At 47.2% G+C, this 26,934-nt stretch overlaps 1 pseudogene; it reads right to left on the reverse strand.

The window, feature by feature from the left end:
• The window catches only part of LOC146201626 (uncharacterized), a 115,910-nt pseudogene that overhangs the window by 17,666 nt on the left and 71,310 nt on the right, over nt 1-26,934 (reverse strand).

Consider the following 26,934-nt stretch of genomic DNA (forward strand, 5'->3'; position numbering starts at 1 on the left):
GCTTTAGTTTATTTAAGCTGTTGATGGCCCGTTACTGCTCTGTAGACAACACGGAACCCAGCACACACTTCCATTCCTAACCAAAAAATTTGCTGAAGGAAGCTTGGTTAAACAAGTTGCCAATGTGTAATGAAGTGAGTGGTCATTCTTGTGAGTACAACATGCGTTTGATAGAGCAAGATTTCAACTATATGGAGTTGTAGAGTTTGGTGAGTTGCGGCCGAATGACTGGCGGTAATTATACGTTTTTGCGCTTTTCACTTGTGAAGCTGGCGAAGTCTGATTGCTGGCGGGATAGAAAATATGCTGGTTTCTTCGCCGAGCGGTACCTACTCAAAGAAAGGAATGTTCGTCCAAAAGTCAGGAGAAGTCAAATTTCTTCTCAGTGAAGGCATTGATGCCCCCCCCCCCTTCCCCCATTTAGGCTGCCACGCACAGCGGTATGTGTTGTGACTCGGGTTAGGGAACTTCAGCATTTCAAATGACCGAAGAAAACAACCATGCATACCATGATATCCTCACGTATAGGCAACAAATCTACACGAAAAAAGACACCACCGAGGTTTGAGCGGCAATGATCGCAGTCAGTGTGCAAGAAGGAACAGACCTTTGCACATTTACTTTAAAATATTTTTTCGCGCCATCCCCACTGTAAAATTTGACTAATAAAGGATCAGCCAAATGGCGCCGCTTCTGTCGGCACTGTCCGAAGTGCACCGCACCTCTCACCCCCTGAGAGCTCCGCTCCTCTAGCAGAGAAATATATCATTGCCGAGCAAAGCAGCGATGTAGTGGGGCAGCGCGTAATTCTCTCAAAAGGATTACCATCATATATGACCGCTTATTTCTGTCTGGATCTGTCATATGTTCACTTTCTTTAAAGGAGTATAGACACGTACATTTTCTATTGCGGGATTTTTGCTTCAAGCGATCCACGATGGTCTAAAACAGAGGAACTGCGACCCAAAAAGCATCGACATGCCTCAATTAATTAATTATGAGGTATTTATCAGGACCAGTTTCAGTTTCCAGCTCTCCGAGCACAAGCGCACGATGACGTCAAAGATGCGAGTAGCATGGCCCGATCGGACAACGTCAGTCACCGTGACCAGTGTGTCTCCCATCCTGCCCAGGCTCCCGCCTGCTCAAGCGCTGATTGGTCCCGACGCGGCAGGCCTGAGTGGCGCCCCACTAGGGAGCCTACATGTTGCGCCGCGGAGCCGCGGCTATAGTGCTCTTCTAGAGCACTATACCGCGGCGAAACACGTGAGTTCCCTAGCGCCGGTTAAGCATGTGGTGCCATCTGGCGCGGTTAAGGCGATTTTCGTGGCCGTCGTCATGGCCTCCGAGATCACCTTCGCGCGCGTACGCACGCGTGGTTGATCTCGGAGTTCATGCTGCCGCGATCGGCTCCGATGGCCTGCGCTATCGTTAATCTCTCACGGATCACTGTTTATTCCCGTGTATAACATCCATACAAAGGACCATGAAAACGAATAAATTAGGAGGATTGTTTGACCGATACTGAGGTGCTGGTAGAGGGATTGCAACGATCAGTTCAGTTCAGTTCAGTCGTTCAGTCGTGTCCGACTCTTCGTGACCCTATTGACCATGTCACGCCACGCTTTCCGGTCTCTCACTATCTTCCTAACATCACATAACTTCATCTGCAGTGCCTCGAGGATGCCATCTAACCATCGCGTTCGCTGCCTACCCCTTCTCCGGCAACCCTAACCTTTCCCAACATCAAATCTTTCTCCAGCGACTCCTCTCTTCTCATCAGATGACCAAAGTAGCTGAGCTTTAACTTTAGAATTTGACCCTCCAATGAGCAGTCAGGGTTTATGGTCGACAATATTGACTGATTTCATCTTCTGGCAGTCCAAGGAACTCTCAAGAGTCTTCGCCAGCACCACAATTCAAACGCGTCAATTCTTCGGCGGTCAGCCTTTTTCACAGTCCAACTCTCGCATCCATACATCACAACTGGAAAGACCATAGCACGAGTTATACGGATCTTGGTTGGCAGACTAATGTCTCTGCTCTTTACTAGGCGGTCAAGGCTAACCATTGCTCTCTTTCCCAGAAGCAGGCGTCTCCTAATTTCATGGCTGCAGTCTCCTTCCGAGGTAATCTTGGAGCCCAAGAAGAGAAAATCTGTCACAGCTTCCACTTCTTGTCCCTTGATGCTCCAGGACTTGATAGGGCAAGACGCCATGATCTTTGTCTTTTTAATGTTAAGTTTAAGCCCGAACTTCTCACTCTCTTCTTGTACGCGCATCAGAAGTTTCTTGAGTTCCGCTTCACTTTCTGCAATTAAAGTGGTATCATCCGCATATCTAAGGTTGTTGATACGTTTTCCAGCAATCTTCACTCCAGCTGAAGACTCGTCCAGACCGGCCTTCCTCATGATGCACTCTGCATATAGGTTAAATAGGCAGGGCGACAGTATGCAGCCTTGCCTCACTCCTTTCTCAATCGGAAACCAATCAGTAAGACCATGCCCAGTTCTGATTGTGGCCTCTTGCCCTTCATACAGGTTCCTGAGGAGACAGATGAGGTGAATTGGAACTCCCATCTCTTGGAGAGCTTGCCACAATCTGCTGTGATCTACGCAGTCAAACGCTTTCGCATAATCAATAAAGCAGAAGTAGATGGGTTTCTGGAACTCTCTTGCTTTTTCCATGATCCAGCGAAGGTTGGCAACTTGGTCTCTAGTTCCTCTGCCCTTGCGAAACCCAGCTTGCACGTCCGGAAGCTCCCGATCCACATACTGCTGCAGCCTACCTTGGAGGATTTTCAACATCACCTTGCTAGCATGCGAAATAAGCGCGATCGTGCGGTAGTTGGAACAATCCTTGGCACTGCCTTTCTTTGGAATGGGGATGTAAACTGACCTCCTCCAATCCTGTGGCCACTGCAGGGTTGTCCAAATCTTCTGACATAATGTATGCAGAATGTTAACAGCGTCATGGTTGAGGTTTTGAAGCAACTCAGCTGGAATGCTATCAATTCCGCTAGCTTTGTTCTTAGCAAGGCTGGCTAAGGCCCATTCAACTTCACTCTTCAGGATGCCCGGCTCGAGATCAGTTATCACAACCGTCTTATGTTGGGTTTGCACATTCGGGTCCTTCTTGTACAGTTCTTCTGTGTATTCCTGCCACCTCTTCTTTATCTCTGCGGCTTCAGTGAGGTCCTTGCCTCGTTTGTCCTTTATCACGCCCATCTTAGCACAGAAGCTTCCTTTGATATCTTTGATTGTCTTATACAGAGCTCTTGTGTTCCTTAATTGGCTGTTGTCCTCAACTGCTTGGCACTGTATGTTCAGGAAGGCATTCTTATCTCTCCTTGCTATTTTCTGAAAATCCGCATTGAGAACCTTGTATCTTTCTCTTTCCCCCATAACTTTTGCCATCCTCCTTTCCTCAGCTATTTGCAAAGCCTCTTCAGATAACCAGTTTGCTTTCTTGCATTTCTTTTGCTTTGGAACTACCTAAGTAGCAACTTCTTGTATTATATCACGAACATCAGACCACATCTCTTCGGGCTCTTTGTCTTCTAGATCTAATTCTTGAAATCGATTCCTCACTTCCACAGCATATTCTAATGGAACTTGATCCAGATTATACCTGAAAGGCCTTCTAGTTTTCTGCGTTTTCCTCAATCGAAGCTTAATCTTGGCAACAAGAAGCTGATGATCGGTGCCACAATCGGCCCCAGGCCTTGTTTTTACTGCTTGTATAGCGCTTCTCCATCTCTGCCGGCAAATAATATAATCGATCTGATTTCTGTACAGACCGTCCGGTGAAGTCCATGTGTAGAGGCGCCTCTTGTGCTGTTGAAAATGAGTATTCGCTATGGTCAGGTTGTTTTCTTGCCAAAACTCTACTAGCCTCTGCCCAGCTTCATTTGGCTCACCAAGACCGAACTTGCCTGTAATTCCGGATATTTTTTCACTCCCTACCTTAGCATTCCAATCTCCTATGAGAAAAACGACGTCTGATGATGGGGTGCGGTCTAAAAGGCATTGTAGGTCCGCATAAAATCTCTCAACGTCAGCTCCTTCAGCAGTAGTGGTCGGTGCATAGACTTGGATAACTGTTATGTTGAAAGGGTGACCTTGGATCCGAAGTGAAATCATTCGGTCGTTTTTGGGGTTGTACCCTAGCGCTGCTTTGCCCATTCTTCTGTTTACTATGAGAGCGACCCCATTCCTTCTCTTGGATTCGTGCCCACAATAAAAGACATAATGGTCGCCGGGGTTAAATTCTCCCATTCCGGTCCACTTGAGCTCGCTGATACCCAAGATATCAATGTTCAATCTGTCCATTTCTCGCTTGACGATATCCAGTTTACCTTGCGTCATAGATCTTACATTCCATGTTGCTATGTGATACATCTCCTTGCAACATGGGACTTTCCGGTCGCTTCCCGACACATCCACAACTGAGCGTCCTTTTGGCTTTAGCCCAGCCGCTTCATTCGTCCTGGAGCTACTAGGAATCGCCCTTTGTTCATCCCCAGTAACATGTGGGACGCCTTCCAACCTGGGGGGCTCATCTTCCGGCGCCATATCATTAATGGTATTGTGATTGGCCATAGGGTTTTCTTGGCAGGAAATACTGGAGTGGGTTGCCATTACCTTCTCCAGTGAATCACATTTTGTCAGAACTCTCTGCCGTGACCTGTCTATCTTGGGTGGCCCTACACAGCAGAGCTCACGACTTCATCGAGTTTCGCAAGCCCCTCCGCCACGACAAGGCAGTGATCCATGAAGGGGATTGCAACGATACAAGCGAGCTTTTTTCCACATCCACTTTGCTGCTGCTGTCCAGTGCTACTCGCCAGGCGTCTGCTAGCTCCGCTGCTGAAGGCGTCTTGCGAATCATGGATGCATCTTTTATGCGATAGGCTTCATAGTAAAGCGGCCCGAAAGTCCAACGTTTATTACAGCGTTAACCCATTCCTAAGTGCCGTCCGCTGCCGCTTCAATGTGAAACTAGTTAGGCCCAGCATGCTTCGTTCACGAATCACACTAGATAATTCGGCGGCGAGAGCGAGCGAAATCCGCTGCCGCCGGCAGGCTCCTTCGTTCTCACTTCACAGCAAACGCATCGCCGCCGACACGATATCGATGTTGGCGCCATCTGGCGACAGCCCATCAAAGCTGTCCTTTTCGCGCGTTTTCGTGCACGCGCTCTTGAGCTGCGGGTCAATCTGTTTTCGTTGACGCGCTCGATTTTTGTGCAGGTTGTGCGCACTGTAATAAAACATGAGGAATTCAGAAGAGGAGGAGGTTCTCTTGATTCTTCTGGCGAACTCGCTGTGTGCTGCGCGTCAACGGCAACGCGTGCTGGACGCTCCGAAGAAAAGACGGCGACAGCGGCGTTGGTGGGTACGACCAGCGCTGCAACGACGTGAGGAGCTCGGCCACGCCAGCAAGCTACTGCCGCATCTTCGTTCTCCCGACGTGGAATACTACCGAGAGTAAGTCTGGACAGCCCTTTGTACATTCTGTTCTCAGGTTATGTTCAGTGTAGTAGTACCGTGAATAGGCTGCTAAAATAGCATGAGTCGCCGTGGTGGCTCGTGGGTTTGGTGTTCGTCTGCTAATGAAAAGGCCGTTCGGTCTTGGCTGGTGTGGCTGTATTACTAGATTTGGCGCTAGACAAAGAAACATGTTGAGCGTTATAAAAACAAATAAGGCATTTCTCCGCCCATCTTCACGTGCACCTCCACCCCGCTTCAGTTGTCATCAAAGTGTACGCGAACTACTGTAGCTTTCCTTTCCATCAAGCAGTGATTGTTCATTCATTATAATCATGTTGAATTGTGAATACATGTTTGCTCCTATTTTTTTAGTTACCTAAGAATGCCTCCATGTGTATTTGACACCCTCCTGGAGCTGGTTGGGCCTCACATCCGCAAAAAGGACACAAAGTTTACAAAAGCAATCTCGTCAGAGCACCGACTTGTCCAAGCTGTCAGGTAAACACTTTCTTAAAGAAGTGCGTGAGTCCGTACACCATAACTGAAGACTGCTGCTGTTTACATAAACACATCATCTCATTCCTCAACTGTATATTTGTATTTCAGATTCTTAGCAGCCGGTGACACAATACGGTCATCATCGTTCAGTTTCCTGAACGGACATTCAACAGCCTGCGGAATAATTTCCTCAACGTGCCAAACAATTTGGGAAATCCTTGGGCCAATATACCTTGCGGTTCCAACAAAACCTGAGGAATGGCTACAGGTAATCAAGACATTTTACACATTTCTGGCTGTCATACCATGAAAATTGTTTACTATTATTTTGTAACAGCCATATTTAAGGCAACTTCGCTTGGTTCCTAATTATTTCACCATGCTAGTATTAATTATATCTCATTTTTCAGATAGCAGCAGACTTTGAAGAAAGGTGGAATTTGCCACATTGTTTAGGCACACTAGATGGGAAACATGTTGCTGTTGAATGCAGTTGCCAGCAGCATTGACGGCAACTATAAGAACTTTTTCAGCAAATCACTGCTTGCTATCAGTGATGCTTACTACAGGTATACCTCCTCGACTGTAAACTGTACTTCTGCTTGAGTGCTATGCTGGAGCTCGAATGGTTAGAGTGTTACTTTACAGTTCCAGTGAGAAAGCAGCAGGTGTATGAAAAAAAAAGCTTGCCGCATTTATATTATTGTCAATACTGTTTTACCGAAGTACTCTTCGCTTACAATTAAAAATACCAAAGAGCTGGAAACTTACAGCTGCCTAATAGACACTTATAATGAACATGTAAAAGAAGCGTACCTAGTGCAAAGCAGCAGCGCTGGTATTAGTGGCCAACCAAGGCCTTCTGACAATGTCTGAAATTGTTGCATAACTATAACTCTGGTATGAATTGGCTTTCTGTGCCCATAAAACACCAGTAAAGGATGTGCAGTTTTCATTCCCCTCCTTCATTTTAAGTGACAAAGTGTGCTGTGTTTGTTACCTTTAGATCAGGTTCATTTATGTCGAAGTTGGGCACTTCGGAAGCGAGTCCGATGGTGGAGTATTTGGACGCAGCACTCTCCAGGAATCGATAGAAAATAACCAAAGAGGATTCCCGAAAGATGCACCCCTCGGAACCGCTGGTAGCATTTCCTTGTTGAGGATGAAGCTTTTCCCCTGAAGACATACATGATGCGTCCTTACTCAAGGAAAAGTATGTTTTATCAATTTTCTTGCACTAGTACTTTGATACAATAGCAAAAAGCACCAATTTTGTTTTAGGTATACTTGAGTGCTTACTTCAACAAGCATTCTGATGCAATAATAGGCTGTTATTTCGTAAAGTTAGAATCATGCTCTCCAGAAGTTTGTTTCATTTCTAACTGTAAAGAATGTAAACTCGACCAATTCTTTAAGAGCACCACAGCAGTGTTGAACGAACACCCATAGCAGCCTGTGATGAAGCAAGCCAGTGAAAAAGCCAAAAATATGCTCATTCGCACCATGTGCTACCCATTTTCATCCTGTCTTCTCTCTCCACTTTGATCCAGAGCACTGTACAACCGTTTGTTTGACCCCTTGAGTTGGTGTTAAAGAATAGATTGGGCAATTTGCTTTCATCTTATTTATTGTGTATAGGCTGACACATCACTGAGGTGTTTAGTGTGCATGCAGGTATTTAATCAGCACTTTGCAGTAAAAATTTGGGGGACAAGCTCTGCCATTAAGGGTATGACGTGATAGCGTTTCACAGACACGAATGGTGTTTCCTCATTTCTTCAATTTTTTTATTTATAATTACTTAGCATCAGCAAATAATGGCTTTCCATTCTGAAGTTTCACCTGTGAATGTATTTTTCATTTTCAATTATTTCATTTAATCAATAGAACAATTCTACTAAATTTTTTAATGAGCCTCATGAAACATTGCCTTTTCATTCTGACCATTTTGACACCATTGATTCCCCATTTTGCTGTTTTTTCATTTATTTAAATCATCAGTAATATATCAATTACAATGGTTTCATTAACTTGTCATCACCTATCACGCACCAATCAATAAAACCACACATTACCATTATACTAGTTTTTATGCAGGCCTCGATTATTTTCAACATTTGCTTCTGACTATTGTGCTGACTATAATGCAGATGGCTTTTGAAACAAATGATACGTATAGACTATATCACTTAATAGCTGTCATTGGCTTTTAAATTCCTAATGTTGATCTTTACTCATTGTTCATTTCACAGGCCTCCATCCACTGTTTGCTTCGAGTGACTCCAGTGGACCATCGAATACAGATTTCGAAGAGGTCCACAAGAACAGAATCTTCAATTATTGCCTCAGCAGGGCTCGTAGAGTCATAGAAAATGCCTTCGGCATTATGGCCTAAAGGTGGCGCATGTTGCGCCGTCCTTTCAAGGCGAAGGAAGATAACATTAGAAAAATAATCTCGGCATGTATTGCTTTGCATAATTTTCTAATGAAAGAATCTCCTCTCTCTCGAACTGCATATTGTCCGTCTGGCACTGCTGACAGCACTGATTAGCAAGGGAGGGTTGTTGACGGAACCTGGAGATCCGAAGACGACAGGAACTCAGCACTCAATGGCTTGCCCCACACTGGCTGCCATTCAACCAGGTACCAAGACATTGCAGCTAACTGTGGATCATCTGCATGCTAGTTCAGTAATTTGTCAGTCCTTAGCTCATATGTTGTTAACCTCATGAATAGAGCAGACATTTAGAGTTGGCGTCATGGTACTTGATGCGTGTTTGCACAACATTTGCATTACAGGCTTGCTTACGACGTTAGGGACAGACTCTGCCAATACCTAATCAGTGACGGGAAAGTACCGTGGCAGGTGACTATGGTCAGGGGGAACGTGGACTGAAAAGGTAAGATATATGGCATTAGTATATGTGACATTTTTTTTTCCTTTTCATAGCATCACAGTTGTGACTAGTTGGATGGATGATAGGAGCGTCTCATTTGTAACTGGCTGTTGGAAGCTTCCACAATGCTCGGGGGCAGTTGTCATACTTGGCCAGTGCCTCCTTCAATATTGGATTCAGAATTTCAACATAATGCATAGCATCTAATTGTGTTGCAGTGAATGTGACAAAAGGAAACATTGCTTCAAGAGGAAAAAATACCACAACTTTATTTTATAGTGAATTAAGGGTCGAGCATTAACATTGCTTGCCTCATTTTAGGGTACATGATGTTGTCAATTTCATGCATGGCATCGACTTGCTCGAGTGGGCTTAAAGCTCTCAGTCTTTTCACCAGTGCCATACAGAAACGATATGGCAAATCGTCGTCTTGCTTCTCTGTGCTAATAGCTGTAATTATCTGCAAACATGCTGACGCAACTTGAAGGTGCATGTCCTCTGAAGAGCTGGAAACAGAATTTTTCTGGTAAATGGGCATTAATTTTATATCAAAGCATTTTACCTTTCTGTGGTGCTGGCACTTTTTCGAGCCTTTGCTGGCCTTGGACAGCTATAAAATAGACAACTCTGTTAACCAAATTGTTATAATAAGCATGTTACATGCACTGCATAAAGGAATTGTATTTGTAACACAAATTTTGTGCACATGCACATCAAATACCTTTCAGATTCGAAGTACTTGTCCCCTTCCGGCATATCCTGTGACCTACAATGAAGACAAAATTGCTGTCACCATTTCGAAGTGCTGTAGTGACTGGGTTTCGTTTTTCACCTTTCGCTTCCTGTGCTTGGAAGAAAATGTTTCCCAGGTGGATGTACTGCCTGGGACTGTGCAGGAACCTGAAGAGGTGCCTGCGGCTGAGAGTCTTCTTCTGCATGTGCTTGTCTGCAACGGCACCATATAGTGCGCCATGAACAAACCTTGTATGATACTATTCAGCAACAAGTAACCTTCATTTCATTTGATAAATAAAAGTTAGGCAATTAAGGTCCACATTTAAGGGCATGACACATTATCATCAATGGTTCCTTGTTTGTTATATCCTTACTTATGTGTGTATCAATTATCTTACACTAATTTATTAACATAGACATAAGTTACACCGTTATGTGAAAGACCACCCAACAGAATTAAGCTGTACAGTGTGCCTACATTCATTAAGAGTTGCATTTCCTTTGCAAGTTTTGGTATTCTTATACTGCAGTAAAAATTTTACTATGTGCTTGGCTCCATGTATTCCTAAATGCTCTTTGTTCATGTCCTTATTGCCGCTCTATTCTGTTCTATTCACAATTTCCTTTGCTCCCCCACCCCCCTTCAATGTAATGACCAATTGTTTTGATGTATTCCTATATGCTCTTTTGTTACATTGCTGCATTACTGTTATAGTTGGTTCGTTGTTTTTGCTTCCTCCCTTATTTAATGCCCACTGGGACTGTTAGGGTAAATAAATGGAAATAAAATATGTAAAACTAGGGCTTGAAACATTACTGCCGACCCAATCAGTGAACATGCCATGAGTGCTGTTTAACATGAAAGGCTTGTGAATGCTTGCATGCTTTGAATTACATAACATTTTGGTACATATGAAGGCTTCCTTGAAAAAAAATAAGTCTAATTGATTTGATATCTGTGAAAAGACAATAAAACTAATTTGCTTTTGTGCAATCTTCCGTGTTGCATGTTCTTTGACAATTCATTTCTGTATCTCCAGCAGCCCTAAAGGCACACATTGTGTTCAGAATTGAAATCTTTAAGCGGTAATTTTTTGAAAAAGGCTGTCCAAGGTTCTGTCATTGAGATAATGGTTCACGTAAGGTTGCAACACACAAGCAGCAGTATTAGTATTGTAGGAAAGCACATATACATTCTAGTTTTTTCTATTAGTTTGGAAGTCCTTGAGCCATATGTCTCAAGGACTTGCAAAGAAAACATATGTGTGTATAATGCAATGCTGTCACTCACTCTTGCACAGCAGAAAATGCAACATTGGTGCAGAGGCTGAAAAAGTTTGAATATTAGTCTTCTTGAACAGTAATAATATATGTACAGATAGTGTCACCTTTGTGTAGAACGCTCGAGAAGGACCATATCGGGCTAGAAAAGTCAGAATCAGACTCTGGCTCCCAATTACTGGGCAAGGTGCTCATGTCTACCTTGCTTCTAGGTCTCTGTGGCACTACTTCCTCTTGTGTTTTGCCTCTACAACTGGATAATTGCGGCGATAACTGACTTTGCTTACAGAAAAATGCATCTTTCGAGCGCTCTACAAAACACGGATGCTGACTGCACTTCCTCGCACCTGTTGCACACATTACTGTAAGAAAAAAAAATGCTGCATTAAGAGTATTTCTGCCGAGTGACTTGCGACAAGGAGGACAGGATATACGGCGAATTTGCTTAACACGGTTCACCGGTTCCCTTTTATTGTGTTATCTGAAGGAATTATCTAAATATTCACATGAAGTGTTCAGTTGTAGTCTTGACATAAAAGTTGCAACACACAAGCAGTAGTATTATTATTGTAGGAAAGCTTGAATACATTCTAGTTTTTCTAATAGTTCGCAAGTCCTTGAGCCATATGTGTCTTAAGGACTTGCAAACAAGACATATGTGTGTATATGGCAGTGCTGTAACTCACTCATTTGCAGCAGAAAATCCCACGTTGGTGCAGAGGCTGAAAAAGTTTGAATATTAGTCTTCTTGAACAGTAATAATATATGTAGAGATAGCGTCGCCTTTGTGTAGAGCGCTCGAGCAGGACATATCGGGCTACAAAAGTCAACTTCAGACACTGGCTCCCAATAATTGGGCAAAGTGCTCATGTCTACCTTGCTTCTAGGTCTGTGTGGCACTACTTCCTCGCGTGTTTTGCCTCTACAACTGATTAATTGCGGCGAGAACTGACTTTGCTTACAGAAAAATGCATCTTTCGAGCGCTCTACACAACAGGGATGCTGACTGCACTTCCTCGCACCTGTTGCACATATTACTTTAAGAAAAAAAATGCTGCATTAAGAGTATTTCTGCCGAGTGACTTGCGACAAGGAGGACAGGATATACGGCGAATTTGCTTAACATGGTTCACCGGTTCCCTTTCATTGTGTTATCTTAAGGAATTATCCAAATATTCACATGAAGTGTTCAGTTGTAGTCTTGACATAAAAGCTGCAACACACAAGTAGCAGTATTATTATTGTAGGAAAGCACAGATGCATTCTAGTTTTTCTGCTAATTTGCAAGACCTTGAGACATATGTGATGTTCAGTTTCTTTTGTATTACAAATTCAAAGTAGACAACAATGACTGAACTTACATTGGTTCCGGCGACACTGGCTCCATAATTTCCATCATTGCATCGAAGTGTTTCCACTTAATTGCAGGGGTGTCCGCGGCGCCTGCCCCACTTTTAATTTCCTTTTTAATCAGATTTCTCTGCTTCAAAAAAGTATCTCTCAGGTTATTGAACTTTTTCTGGCAAGCGAGTCCTGCAAAATAGGAGTCATGGTAATACACCGAATTTCTTCTCTATACAAGCAATGGTCCGGCCTTGCATTAATCCCCGAACAACAGCCGCATACGTACAACAGCGCAACGAACGGTAGACTAGGAACGAAAGAGTTCGGTTGGACACAAACGTCCAACCCGCACTTTTATTACATTCCAGACGCATGACAATTCATCTACGTGGCTAACGTTTTCGATAAATTGGACTTACTTGCATATTAATTTATTTCGAGCGGTTGGCGAAATCACTACAAATCCAGGGAGCGAACCTCGCAAGCGTAGACCACCGACCGCGATATCGAGGAACTGAGTGGGGGCATACCAAGATGCGTGCACTAAATTATAATAAACGGCGCATCTCGGGTAACATTTATCTGCTCGCTAAAAAGATGTCCAGAAACAGTTGAGTACTGTTTTCATGCACCCTCGAGGCCTCGACTTCACGAGCGACTAGACTGACTGCCTGAGGGAAGCTATGTACGCCGATAAAGAGCGTCCAGCTACGCTATGTGCCGTGCCGAAAGCAAAAAGCATTAACATTCAATTATTCACTAAAGCATGGCACATCTGACTCATGAAATGTGGCAACATAAGCATCGACATGCTATTTGCAGTAAACACAAGGGACATACGTACCGCTCATGCCAAAGGCGGCGCCACTCTTGTTCCAAATGTCGTCTTTGAGTACACTGTTTTTATGTTCCGGGGGACGCTTGTCATACAGACAGCGATAGAGCTTCACAGCGTGGTGGTAGTGGTTGATTTATTTTTTTAAAATAATCAAAAAGAAAGAAAAGAGGATTGCCGGCCGCGGCAACTGCTATCTAGAAAACTGAAGCACTTGAGCTGCGGCCGGCGAGAAAGAAAAGGGGATAGGGAGAGGATAGCGAGGGGAAGTAGAGAGGGGATCGATAGGAAGAAAGGACAGGGGGAGCTTTGTACGTTATTTACAAAGTAAAGACGGTCAACGAGTTCGCATCGCTCGCGCGCAAGTGTCCGAGCACTCTCCACAAATGCCTTCGCGCGAGCGACCCCTGCAATTGTTTACAAAATATATACACATATATATGTAATACCATTGATGTATATACATAGTCGCGCGCACATAGCGTCCTGTCGCAGACAGATCGCGCGCGCGACACAATGCACCAGCTGCCGGGTTGGGGCGCCCGGCAGCATACGTCCAAGGTAGCACACACGGAGCGTTCAGGTCACGCACGCACTACCTGGCGAAGAGCAAGTGAGGCTTCAAGCCCGCCCGCTCGATGAACGCACAGAGGCTCACCATTGCCCTGTCACGGGTGCGCGCACTGCCTCGCGGCCACATGAGCGTCTCGATGCTGTCCGGGATGATTCCGAGCGCCCTATAAGCCGCGAGCATCTCGCGACGTGGCTCTGCGGATGCGGTACAGCGAAGCAGCATGTGCTCCAATGTCTCCACTGCACCGCAATCACCACACACGTCGCTCGACGATAGTCCGTGGCGCACCCGTCTTACCCGGGCCACACGCAGCCGACGCGCACTCGGATGAGCATTGCACGCTGAAGGCGCGACAATGAGCGCGCGCCGACAGCAGGGATGCGCTCTCCTCGCGCGATGCGTGGGTCCGGGTGTTGCTGACGGAGGTGGTCATAGATTACCGCGCGCACGTCCTCCAAAGCGAGAAGTTCGTCGCTGGGAGGGAGCTGATGTGCGGCGGTGGCGAGTTCATCGGCTTGCATCACCATATATTTAGCATCCACGGGTTGCCTTCAACACCTGACATCGCCTGATACCACCAGTGAGCCTGTGAGTGCCACATTTTCGGCTGTCTGACTTCTCGCTACCCCGTGAAGAGCGCTAACCCTAACGGCCAAGGGGTTGGGGTGCCTTACCGCCGCGGAGACGCCGGTGCGCCCGCGGATGCGCGGCATAGCGTTCGCGCAACGCGGGTCTAACGACGCTCGCCAGTGAGTGCTCCCGCTTCATTGATGACTACCACGACCACGATGAATTCTCTAAGAGGCTACGACCCGACGGAGATGGACTTCACTCTTGTACCAACATCCCAGCAGCAGCTGATGCCCCCGCAGGATCTCCCGAAGGAAGACAACAGCCATGGCTGGAACATATGGTCCCGGCGCAACGACAGAGCGGCGCAAGCTAAATCCACGCCTCCCAAGAAAGAGCAGGGGAACAAAGAACACCGAGAGCCTCCTGCACCGAGACCTCCGCGTCTACCGAGTCTCAGGAATTTTCCATACAAAGTCATCATCCGACCTAAAACCACGGTGGATCTGCAATCTGTGGCTCCACGCTCCTACGATCTCGAATTAGGGATCCAAGCAGCCCTCAACACCCCTCTACAAGAAAAGCCAACGCTGCGCGTTGTTAGCCAGCAGAACATTATAATGGTGTGTACTCACTGTGAGGAAGACGCGTTCCGCCTCGCCAAGCTTAATTGTCTGCACCTCGACGGCAAGAGTATAACGGTCACCGCTTATGTTGCCTTGCCAGATGATGTCTGCAGGGGTGTCATACATAATATCAAGCCTGAAGTGAGTGATGACTCTATCTTCCAAGACGTGTCCTCACCCAGCCATTCCATCCTGGGAGCGCGCCGACTGGGCAAGACTACGTCGGCAGTCATCGTCTTCGCCGGGCAGAAGGTTCCCTTCACGGTCAACTACGGTTGGTCAGAGCGCCGCTGCTACATCTACCGGAAAACAAGGGCGGCTTGTATCAACTGTGGAACGCCAGGTCACCGAGCAGATGTCTGCCCGAAACCCAAGGGGGCTGCTTGCCAAACCTGTGGAACGCCGAGTCCAGATGAGACGCACGAGTGCACACCCGTTTGCGCGCTGTGCAAGGGCCCGCACAAGACTTATGCAAGAGACTGCAAGGAGAAATTCCAGAGACCGCTGAACAAGAACGCTAGTGCCGCGTCATCAAACGCGGCATCAACAACGAAACTTGAAGATGAAGAAGATAGGAGCAGGCCAAGGCAGAAGAAGCAGCCTGCACAGCGACACAGAGGAGCGTCGTCATCAGTCTCCCGCTCTCGTTCCGCCTCCCGCGGCCGTTCCAGCTCAAGACGCCGGGCAACAGGCTCCATCCAGAACGCTAGTCACGTGGAGGCGGGTAAAGAACAAGGGAAAGAGAACCTCATCAAGACCACCGGGGTGCCGAAGAAGACGTCCTCGGGTCAGCTTTCAGATTCGAAGGTGAGCTTTGCAGAGTGGCCTCCCCTCCCCTCGTCCTCCCCTCAGAATAACACGGAGTTGGCAGCACTCAAAAAAGAGATAGAAAGTCTGAAAAAACAAGTCAGTGCTTTAACAATCCAAAACCAAGAGCTTAAGCGAGCTACTACTAGCGCAATAACCCCGGTAACTCAGCCGACTCCTCAAAACCAAAAACAGCAGGTAGTACCTAGCTCCCAGCCCGCCTTAGGCGAGGTCTATCAACAAATTATCCAAGAACTGAGGTCCTTCAAGGAGGAGTTTCAAGCTTTTCCAATTTACGTGAACGCCCAATTCCAAGAAATTCGAGAGCAGATTGCAAACAACCGACGATACACGGAGACGGCAATTTCTGCACTTCGGAAGGAACATGCGTATAAAAGACATAAGTCGAAATTCGCTCGTACAATGCAAGTGGACGAGCCATCCGATACGGATTCAACATGCCAGCCAAACCTAGAGTAAAGATCTGGCAGTGGAACTGCCGGGGATACAGGAGAAAGCAGGCTGCTCTAAATCTACTTATATCTCAGGAGTCTGACCCACCGGCAGGTATCCTAATTCAAGAACCCCACCTAATACCTATTAAACTCCAAGACTATGTCACCTACCAGCACGACCAGTTAACTGCCACGTTAGTGCACAAATTATACACTGCCATATTGCACGACCCTTTCGAGCCGGATATTGCGCACTGCTATATAACTATTCTTCCTCTCCAAAGAGGAGCGGCAAGCACGCACGTATTGAATGTATACAGCCCTCCTAAAGACAGGCACGCAAAATTGGGTTCCCTCATAAAGAAATTTCTGACCTCAGTGGGCCATTCCCCCTGCGTGATTGGGGGCGACTTCAACGCACCACACCCTTCATGGGGCTACCCGGCAGCGACACCAAAAGGCAGAAAACTGGAAGAAGTAGTGACGCAAGAAGGGTTATCGACCCTCACCGATCCCACTTACCCTACGAGGCTGGGAAACAGTGTCAGTAGAGATACGTGTCCTGACCTGACGTTCACCAAGAACATACAAAGCGCCATTTGGAAGAATACCGAACAGCACCTGGGAAGCGATCACTTCATACTCTCTCTGGAGATAAGCACAAATGCGTGCAAGCGCAAAATAGGTATCGCAAGAGTTACGAACTGGGACAGGTGGAGAAAGGCCCAGACATCTCCTGCAAACCCTATTACCGACCTAGAGGAATGGGTTAAAGATGAGGTGCACACTTTGAAAGCCTTTACAAAAGAGGTCTGCACGACAGAGGACTGCCCAGCGGTCGATACGCACCTTCTACATTTATGGGAAGCGAGGCACTCATTGACAAAGAGATGGCGCAGACAGCGGCTTAACCGCAAACTCAAGAAAAAAATAGAGGAGATAAACAAAAAGGCAGAATCCTATGCCATATCCTTAGCCAGACAGAACTGGAATTCGCTCTGTGATGGTATTCAGGGGAAGCTAGGGGTGTCAAAGACTTGGAAGCTCCTACGTGTCCTAATCGACCCCAGCAGCAGCAAGTCGGCCACTAAAGACAGGCTCACGAAGATCGTACACGCCACCCCGGGTACGGACACAGAGTTGATGGAAACGCTCAAGACCAGGTATCTGTGCACTGACCAAGTCGTGGAACAGCCGGAGTATTCTGGGCTGCCGAATCCCGAGCTGGACATCCCACTCACGAAAGAAGAAATAAAAGCAGAAATCGTGGCCATGAGAAAAAATGCAGCTCCAGGTCCAGATCAGATAACAGCGAAGCTCTTATTTAACCTCAGCGATGACACCATCACCTCGCTGGTGGAATGCTTCAACGATCAGCATTGGGCTACAGGAACGTTACCAATATCCTGGAAGACAGCCGAGGTTCGGTTCATTCCGAAACCGAACAAACCCCTTAAACTGGATAATCTAAGACCGATATCGCTGACCTCGTGTTTGGGGAAACTCATAGAGAGGGTCATCAACACGAGACTGAGTAGATACTTAGAAGATAACAACCTCCTACCTAACACTCAATTCGGCTTTCGCCCACACCTATCAACACAGGACGCCCTGTTGTACTTGTACAAAGACCTCCTTGAGACACCTCCCAAGTCACAGACAAGGGCCATCCTGGCACTTGATTTGAAAGGAGCGTTCGATAACGTTCTACATAAAAATATCCTGCAAAGCCTCGCCGATACCAACTGTGGCGCAAGAACCTACAACTATATCAAAAACTTCTTATCAGCCAGGCAAGCCACTATAAACTTCGGTGGAATAAAATCAGATCTCATCACTCTAGGCCCGAGGGGAACTCCGCAAGGGGCGGTACTGTCACCCCTCTTGTTCAACTTAGCTATGAAAGATCTACCAGGCCTTCTTTCCGAAATTCCCGGCATCAAACACACATTGTATGCGGATGATATCACTGTCTGGTGCAACTCGGGGAGTGACGCCGAGATCGAGGAGCGTCTTCAAGCAGCAGCGGACACGGTGGCCCGGTACGCCAGGGAGAGAGGCCTCCAGTGTGCGCCGGAAAAGTCCGAGTTGCTAATTCTGAAGAACCCGAGGACACCCCTAGCACAGAACATCTCGGTGTATATAGAGAGCCACCCAGTACAGAAACCCACGGAGATCAAGATCCTAGGGCAGTATATCCCGCAGGGGCGACAGAACACCACCACAATGAAGAAGCTTACAACATCCACCGAGCAAATCCTCCGGATGATACATCGTATCCGAAATAAACACCATGGCATGAAGGAAAGGGACACCATTCGCTTGGTGCAAGCTTTCGTGATCTCGCGGATAATGTACGGGACGGCATTCCTTAACCTCTCCAGGTCGGAAATTGAAAAGTTGGAGACACTCATCAGGAAAGCCTACAAGACGGCCCTGGGGCTACCGAACTCCACGCCAACGGCCAAGCTCATGGCTCTAGGAGTACATAATACCCTCGAAGAGATGTGGGAAGCACAATGGCTCTCACAACTCAATAGGCTCGCACTTACAACACCCGGCAGAGAACTGCTCGAGAAGATCCATGTTAATCAGCCCTATACAATTGACCAAAGGGAAGAGGTCCCACGCGATGTGAGAAGACGCATCAACGTGTACCCCATGCCGCGGAATATGCATCCCGCATATAACATCGAGAGGAGGATAGCAAGAGGGGAAGCCCTGCAGAAGAAATGGGACAAGCAGACTAACACCCTTTACGTGGACGCAGCAGGACCACACAATGGAGTCATGACTATCGTAGTCTCAACGCCTGCGGGGTCGATGGTGAACTGCGCCTCGGTGAAAACATCTAACCCCACTCACGCAGAGGAGGCAGCTATTGCATTAGCTGTAGCATCTAACCCCAACGCCGTTGTGCTCACTGATTCTCAAAACGCCTGTCGCAACTTCAATTACGGATTAATTCATAAGTCAGGGTTGTCATTGCTAACTAAGCACCCACCCAACCAAGCATCAATCATCTGGTTTCCCGGTCACCTGGAACTACCAGGAGGAAACGAAGCCGCTCACAGGCATGCCCGAGCTCTTCTATACCGGGCGTCTCCCCCTGATGACCATAAAGGGTGCCGTGACCTGATAGGTTTAGCAGTGTATGCTGACAATCTCGCGCCATACAGAACAGCCAGAAAGGAGTACCCAACACCACACAAATCCCTCAATAAGTTAGAAGAGAACATCCTTAGGAGACTACAAACCAACACATACCCAACACCAGCTAAATTACACCTGTGGTACCCTACACTATACTCTCCGCAGTGCCCACACTGTGGAGAGGTAGCTAACCTCTACCATATGGTGTGGGCATGCCAATTTAATCCCTTAGTTGACCCCATTCCTAACCCCTCGGAGGAGCAGTGGGAGGCTATTCTGCTCAGCGATGATCCTGACCGTCAGCACTGGCTGGTGGGGAGGGCCAGCGCAGCAGCAGCAGCCAATGGACTACCGGACTAGGCGGCCCACCCACATGTTCTGAGAATACTGAATAAATAAAGATGTTTTCAATCAATCATTGCCGTGTATGCCGCAGTGGCCGGGCACCCACTGCGCGCGAATGCTGCACTTTCGCTCTGCGAGGTGCTCGAGGCGCTTGCGTATCGCGCACAGCAGCGGTGTGCCACGGCCGGGAGTCTGCAGGCGGCTGAGGGCGGCGCGGGAGTCACACAGCAGTGCACACCTGGGAGGTGGCGGAGCAATGGTGAGCAATAGGTCAAGGCCCAGGCGAAGGCCCACTAGTTCCTCCGTGGTCGAAGAGCCCAGGTGTGTCACTCTTTGCTGGCGGTGCAACTGCAGGGTAGGGATGGTGGCCGCTGCAGCGAGCGAGCAGCTTTCTCTCGCCACGGAGCCGTCAGTGAAAACAAGCAGGTGGTCGCTTACTTGCTCATGTATGACGGCTCTGGCTAGCTGTTGCACCGCACAGAGTGGTGTGCTGCGTTTTCCCGCGATGCCGATAATCTCGCGCTGTACCTCCGTCGTGAGGGGCCAGGGCGAGCAGAGGCCGTAGGAGGGCGTGGCACGCGTCAGCTGGTCATACTCCTGCAGCGCCGCACCCATTCTAGAGCGTGGGAAATTCCGAAGGCGCTGCAGGAGTTCGCCGCCGTCTGGTGCGCGGTGAAGGCGGTCGATGTGGTGCAGCGCTCGCTGTGTGGCCTGTAGCTGCAGGGGCCACGCGCCTGCCTCGGCCAGTGTCGCTTCGCATTGAGAATTACCCGGCAGGCCAAGGCAGGTTCGCAGTGCTTTGCGATGCTGCACCTCCAGTGCTCTCCACGATGGTTTGCGCACCGTCACGAGTGGCAGTGCGTAGAGAATCGCCCCCACGGCTGCTGCGTTGTAGAGGCGCAGCGCAGCCTTCTGGGAAATCCCCTGGCCCCGGGCGGTGAGCTTGTGCACGGCGGCGGTGGTCCTCTTCATCTGCTGGCATGCCCTGGTCGCCGCGGGACGGAAGGAAAGGCGCTGGTCGATATCTAGGCCTAGGTACCGCACGGAGCATTTCCAAGGCAGCGGCATGCCAGCCAACGTTAGCGGTGAAAGGCGGGCGCCCCTGCGAGCGCCGCAGGCCATGGCCGCGGACTTGCCCGGGCAGGGCGCCAGACCGAGATCCCGCAACCGGGCGTCTATCGCGCAAAGAGCCCCTGAAGGCACTCTCTGACGCGGGGAGCCTCGCCCGGCGGCCCCAGGCACCACAGTGCGATGTCATCCGCGTACATGGAGATGTACACACGGTGCCGGTTGACTGCGGGCAGACAGCCCGGCACCGCCGACATCGCCACATTGAATAGAAACGGCGACAACACCGATCCTTGCGGAACGCCTAGATCCACCGGACTGGGTCGCGAGAGAGCCCCTCCTACACGCACGCGAAAGTGCGCGCGTTGAGGAAGCCCTGCACATAGCGCAACAAGCGCCCGTTCATGCCTGCCTCTTCCAGCCTCGCGAGGATCACCGCACGGCGGACGTTGTCAAACGCACTCGACACGTCGAGCAGCAACAGCAGTGCGACCTGCCGCGCCGCTACGACGTGCTCGAGCGCAGAAACCACGTCTGCGATTGAGTCCGCCGTGCAGCGCATCCCTCGAAAGCCTGTCTGACACTCATCGAACAAGTCCGCCTCCGCGGCCCGCGTGTGTAACCGCTGAAGCGCCATATGCTCCATCACCTTGCAGGCCGCCGACGTCAGCGCCACAGGGCGATATCCGCTGAGCTCCGTGGGTGAGCGACCTGGCTTCGGTAGCGGGCAGACGACCGCTGTGCGCCACTCCTCCGGTAGCTCCCCGCGTTCCCACACCAGGTTCAGTTGCCGCAGAAGGACTTGACGTTGCTGCGCGTCCAGGTTGCGCAGCACCTGGTAGGTCAACCCGTCGGGCCCGGGCGCTGAGCGGCGGGTGCAGCGGCGCAGGGCGTCATTCAGTTCCACCGCTGTGAAGAGCGCGTTGCACGGGCCGTCGTCCGAGGCGGAGGAAAGGACATTGGCATCGGGGCTCGGGCTCGGTGTAGTTGCTGCGATGGCAGCGGTGCTCGCGGGGCGTTGCGGCGCAAACCGGTCAGCGAACCGCTCAGCTAGTTGTTGGGTTGTTTGGCCGCTTAAGATGGCGAGAGCGGCGAGGGGCTGAGGGTTCGCCTGAGGTGTAGTCAATAAGCATTTCCACCGTGACGCTCATTTCTTGTAGCACTGTATCCGAGCACGCCGTCGCCATGCTGCACCGAGCGACAGCGCTCAAACCTTCCTCGCCTTCCTATTGGCTGATGGGATTCGGCGGAAAAAAATCCGGCGGCGAGAATCGGTCCCAGACCGATTCGGCTTTCCGCCGCGATTTCCGGCGGATTCTCTCCCGTGGAGGCGGAAACCGCGCGCTGTCGCCGCCGAATGATCAAGTGTGAACGAGCCAGGCGGGGAGCGGCGGCACAGTTCACGTCGCCCGGAGCGCCAGTGGACGGCGCCGTTGCCGAAAGCTGTGCTCAATGCCCCGCCGGGGTGGTGCAGTGGTAAGCCGCCCGACCACTGTCCGGAGTTCCCGGGTTCGAACCCGACCTCGGCGGCTGCGTTTTGATGGAAGCGAAACGAAGTGGCGTCCATGTGCTGTCTGATCTCAGCGCACGTTAAAGATCCCCAGGTGGTCTAAATTACTCCGCAGCCCTCCACTACGGCTCCCCTTTCTCTCTTTCCACTTTCACTCCCGCCTTCATCCCTTCCCATACGGCGCTGTTCAGGTACCCACATAGCAAGAGTGACAGATACTGCGCCTTTCCCTTCCTGTAAACCAATTATTATTATTATTATTATTATTATTATTATTATTATTAATATTATTATTATTATTAATATTATTATTATTATTATTATTATTATTATTATTATTATTATTATTATTATTATTATTATTATTATTATTATTATTATTATTATTATTATTATTGTGCAGGAATGCTCTTGGGACCCCAGCACAGCAGGCAGCCTTAATGTACACCAGGTTTAAGTTGCGCGAGAGTGTCTTACGAGTAAATAATTTGTGCATCCCCTTTTCGGAGTCCGATCTGTATGTCCGTGCGCGCGCACGAAGTATACGCAAGCATTGCGCTTTAAAAACACGCCGACCGTGAAATCGACGCCAAGTAATCGTAACATGCAGCTACGAAGACAGCGTGAAAAGCCATCCAGTGAAGCCAGCAGAAGCGGAGAGCTTTTCCTGGGGTGCCCAGTCGATAGGGTGAGGTATCCTGTGTCGTCATTTGTCTTTGCTCTGCTGACACCACGTCAAAGTTGTTTGACGACGTCATGTTGTTTACCTATGTACACATTTTCGTCACAGAGATGTCACTGTCGATGGGTTTTGAAAAACGGACTCTTTGCCTGGCTAGTATTTAAAATCAAACTGAAATATTTTCGCGGCAAAATGAGAGTTGGGATTACTTGGAGAGCATATCTGTATAACCAAGAAAGCGACCGTATTCCTTCTGGCGCTTCAAAAATCGGTGTCTATACTCCTTTAACAAGAGCGACAACAGCGTTGCACGTGTGCAGCGTCGTAGCAGTAATTCAATCTCTCCAGGCTACGCTTCGACAGTTCACGGACTTTGTGAAATGCCTCCTTGCAAAATCGAGTTGGCCTAATAAATCAAATAGTCTTGAACAGGCCTAGGCCGAAGTGTATGTGAAATAATTGAAGTTTGGCATTAACGGTCAACTAAACTGCTTAGGAAAGCTTCGCACAGCAGCAGTTCAAAGCGCTTTATCCTACTTTCTGCGTGACGCGGCGTTACCAAGAGATGACGCAACGGTATGTCCTCGCACCCAATACCCCTTTTGCTTACGACAGCACAGGTGCGACATAAGCGCATATTCCCATGTAAATTTGAGCTCGTGAAAATTTGAGCCATTGCCGCAAACTTACTTTTAACAACTTCCGCTGCCTGAAGTCATGGATGGTGATGAACGCCACGCAGCCGCTGAAGTAACACACGGCACGGTAGCACGATCGTATGTAGTACTCATTGGCGGCCTTCATTACAATCCTGCAAAAAACCGGAACATCATACATGAGCACAACGAAAAGTTGCCTCTGTGAAAACTCTACTAAAATCAATATCCTCCAAAATCTATATTATATTATGAAACGCTCCATTAGCTCAATAGATTAGTAGCGTATATGCATCTTTCTATGAGTTCCGTGAACTCACTCTCCTCTCACGACTTTCTGCGGGCGCGCAGAAACTGACATAACACCCAAATTCATAACAAATAATGCCTTTGTTTTCTCGGAAGCCGTAAAGTGACGACAGAGAGCTCATGAAATAAAATCAATGCTATACAAGCTGCTTGGGAGTAGTGAGAGTTTGGCACGGCTCAGAATTATACCTAGCTAAATCAGTAGCTGACATTTTGTGGTCTGCCTCGGAGCTTGAAAACGTTTCAATGCCGCCAAATTCTTCAGAGCTTAAAAAATTAAGTTGATGTTTAGGGCGCGAAATTGGGATTTGGGGGGGAGGAGTGACTTTCTCTATTTTTTTACATGTAGATTTCGAATAAGATATCTGGATGAAGGGCTTCCGCGGATTATTCGAACGTAATCAATACGTATTATGAACCTTGCGTAAATCTTAGCTTTACGGTCCGCAAGGCTACTTTTCATCCAGAATGTTAACACAGACAGTATATACCTTCAGCTTGCCGCATTGCCAAGCTCAGGTGGAGCGTGGTGCCCCTGATTAAATTTCCTGGAATCAACTTTTTCCTCCTGTTTATTTTTAACGTTTCCTGTTGCCCATCATCGGCAGGCACATTATTTGCGTGAGGCTTTTTAAATTCTCCACACAGACAAATTAAGCTCCGCTGATAGAACTCACAAAATTTTCCTCGCTATTTGGGTTAGTTTTCTGTAATTATGAGAATGGGCAGGCAGAGCATTCCAAATTGCTTTTTTTTTTCAGCGGAATTTACCTACTGAAGTTCCGCTACAATAATAATAATAATAATAATAATAATAATAATAATAATAATAATAATAATAATAATAATAATAATAATAATAATAATAATAATAATAATAATAATAATAATAATAATAATAATAATGAATCTTTGTTTAATGTGCGCAGGAACAACCATTTGGTCTTCGTGCTGCAGCACAAATAAAATGAAAAATACACACATAATAATAATAATAAAAGTAATCCATCAACCAACCAATCAATCTTTATTTAATGTGCGCAGGAACAACCATGCGGTCTTCGTGCCGCAGCACAAATAAAAAAATGAAAATGCACACACAAGTTTTACACACACAGATAGAACACAAAAGAAGAAACAAATAACACATGAAATGAAACTGAGACGAAAAGTGTCACGGAAGGAAAAAAATCAGTGAGTAGCATGTCTTATATACACAGTGAGAGAATTGTTGAGCACATAACGAAAAAAAAAAAAAAGATATATTGAGAGAAAGAAACAACAACAAATAACGGACATTGATTATAGTAATATAGAAATATACATAAAATAAACAACCATTCCAGGCGCAACAAGTGAGTGGTATTTGAAACACGGGCTAGAAATACGGGAAATATAATAAAGAAATAGAATTGAACGCGGGACAGTAAGATTCCAATATGGAGCTTAAAGTTAAAATATAAATAAGAAACGGATAAAAAGCAGTTCAAGGTACAGACAGCATTGAACAGGAGAAAAAGAAAAACGCGAAGAAAATTAAATATAACATTTAGGCTAGAAAGTGGAAGTTATATGTGATAAGTACAGTTTAGAATACAAAGCTACGAACGTCCAATATAAATGAAGAGAGCGAGTTTTGGAAGATGTCAAGGTGAAGACAAAAAGAGGTAAGAGCCTCTGCATTCTGTCAAGAGGGAATGGGAATGAAGAAACGAAGAAACTTGAAACGGTCTGAATTCCCTCATGCCCTTTCGCGGAACGCGCAGAAGGATGTACTCTAAGAGCTGAGGGCACCTAATGTGGCCATGACATAGCTTGTACAGAAAAATTATATCTTCTCTGACACGACGGCAGTTAAGAGAAGGAAGATTCATTGGGGTACTCTTGGTGGAGCGAGAGGAGGAAGTTGAGCAATAATAATAATAATAATATGGTCGATTCACTTTGTGTATATTTTTCTATCCAGCTCGCATAAACGCCGAGTCGCGGCAGGCCGGCAGCGTTGCCAACAACTTTCACAAAGGCCACCGTGAAAACATATTCAAGAAAAGTGTACACGTGACATTACTTGTTTAACAGAAAGTCTTACAGCGATTATTACAGAACGTGAAAAAAGACAACAAAAAGAAAGAAAAACTGCATACGTAACCCATTTTTAGGGAACAAGGAAAGCAAACAGAAAAAAGTGAATCTCAAACGAAAACAAGGGTCTCGCACTGATGTACTTTCAGTACATGGACATCATCGATAGGAATACAAAAGGTGAAAAGTATTACAATTCAAACAGGAATAAAATGAATTATATGTCTGACTCAGGCCCATACTAAGGAGTTTTTTAACAGAGCTGGTACGTGGTTATCATTCACAAGCTGGTTAAAATGGAACGGTATATAAAATATTCGTGTCCTCCTTCCATTATTAGTAAACATTCGCTGTTGGATGAATTTTTCTATGCACCGGAGAGCGCGTGTTTTTATATTGTCAACCTTAAGTCAGAAAAGAAGTAATTTTTGCACAAAACGTCAAACACACCCAGCTCCTGGTGGTAAAGGATGTCTAATGCCCGCATGGCAATTAGAACATGTTCATCATGGTATTGGGTACCGTGAGATTATCCCATATTTTGTGAAGGATGCGGTTGAACATATTTAACTTGCACGCAGAGGCAAATCCGTAAAGTGTAATTCCATATTTTATAACTGCTTCGCCCAAGGATTTGTATACCATTTTCCTCACTAGCAGATTGCACGAAAACCTTTATGTTAGCGATCAAGGAAATAGTAGCGTAGGAGGGCTACGAGGGAGATTTCGACGCCAGAGAGTTGAAGCTTTTCAAGAAGTAGTCAGTGTGGGTAACAACGTCGAAAGCTTTGCTCATATCACAGTACACAGTATCAACTTGACCTCTCTGAAGGACTGCTGCAGAGGCATACGTCATAAACGTGACTAGGTTGGTAGAAGTAGAGCGACCCGATATGAACCGAAGCTGATTCGGTTTTATGATATGTTTGAGATGGAAGGAAAGTATGTTTGGCAAAGCTAATTCGAAAAGCTTAGAGGTTGCGCATAAAAGAGAAATCGGACGATAATTGGAAACAT

Source organism: Amblyomma maculatum, chromosome 1 (genome assembly GCF_055883805.1).
Source record: "Amblyomma maculatum isolate TAMU_Amacu chromosome 1, ASM5588380v1, whole genome shotgun sequence".
In the NCBI taxonomy this organism is placed as follows: Eukaryota; Metazoa; Arthropoda; class Arachnida; order Ixodida; family Ixodidae; genus Amblyomma; species Amblyomma maculatum.